Source organism: Alligator sinensis, unplaced genomic scaffold, assembly GCF_000455745.1.
Source record: "Alligator sinensis unplaced genomic scaffold, ASM45574v1 scaffold628_2, whole genome shotgun sequence".
In the NCBI taxonomy this organism is placed as follows: domain Eukaryota; kingdom Metazoa; phylum Chordata; order Crocodylia; family Alligatoridae; genus Alligator; species Alligator sinensis.
Window position 1 is genome coordinate 6,776,468 of NW_005841833.1, and position 1,030 is coordinate 6,777,497.

Genomic DNA, 1,030 nt, shown 5'->3' on the forward strand with positions numbered 1-1,030 from the left:
TCAAACCCCCCCCACCCCTCCCCGGCTGCCTTTTCAGGGTCCTAATATCTCCCTTTACCTAAAACCCCGGCTTAATAAAACCAGCTGCAAAAAAAGCAACTTTTTGGTGGAAGCAGCGAATGCAGATTTGACTCCAGCTTGCACTGAAGGAGATGAAACATCAGCGTCTCAAGACACAAACGCCACATTTACGGTGCTTAAATTATGCACGCGGCCATAGCCGTATAGGGTGATCTGTCTACACGTGTGCATCTCTGATATACGTGTGTGCAGATTACAGATAACACATGCACACACGCCGGGAGAGAGCTTGGGAAAAACTGCCCGGATACAATAAAATAGCAGCCCATCGAATCTGAAGTCATCTCTATGTTAAGTAGCTTTTATAAGGAACCGCTCTCCATCGATATATTTTTCTCAGCCACGGATTTATGATGCCCTCTAGATACTGAAGGAGATCGCAAATGAAAAGTAACGCTGAAATTAAACATCTGTCAACTCAGCAAGTTTTATCCTGCCAAAGCCCCGAATCTGATGTCACATTTCCTTTGTGTTAAAAGTGTTAGAGGCTTCTCAGCTCAGGAGCACCCTTAGCCAGAGCGCCTCTGCCACACTGACCAGACTCCTTTTCTGCAGCCTTCAACACAATCTGTCTAATAACACGGAAGAAAAACCCCGCCGAGGAAGGAAGCACTCGCTGCCAGGGCACACACAAGGCTCTCGGTACCTTTCCTAAATATCACCGACCCGTTCCCTAAAGGGAAGGGGGAGCTCTGCCTTGGTGCTGACCAGCCCCTGCTGTTATCTTCTAAAACTTTCCCCGCTTAATTAATCCAACCTACGAAGTTAGTCAAACGGGCAGGACAGGGTCTGCAATGCTAGCTGCAGGGCTCAGGGCACAGAGCAGGCTGGAGAGGAGCCGCTGCTCTGGTCCTTCTGCAGGAGCAGTCTGCCTTGCAGCGGGCCGCGAGCGGGGAGGGGACTCCTCAGCTCAGCCCAGCCCAGCCCTGCCCTGCCTAGCCTGGCCCCA

At 51.1% G+C, this 1,030-nt stretch overlaps 1 protein-coding gene across 1 annotated transcript in view; it reads right to left on the bottom strand.

Annotated features, from left to right (window-relative positions):
• The window catches only part of MN1 (MN1 proto-oncogene, transcriptional regulator), a 39,522-nt gene that overhangs the window by 37,908 nt on the left and 584 nt on the right, over window positions 1–1,030 (bottom strand). The window lies entirely within an intron of this gene.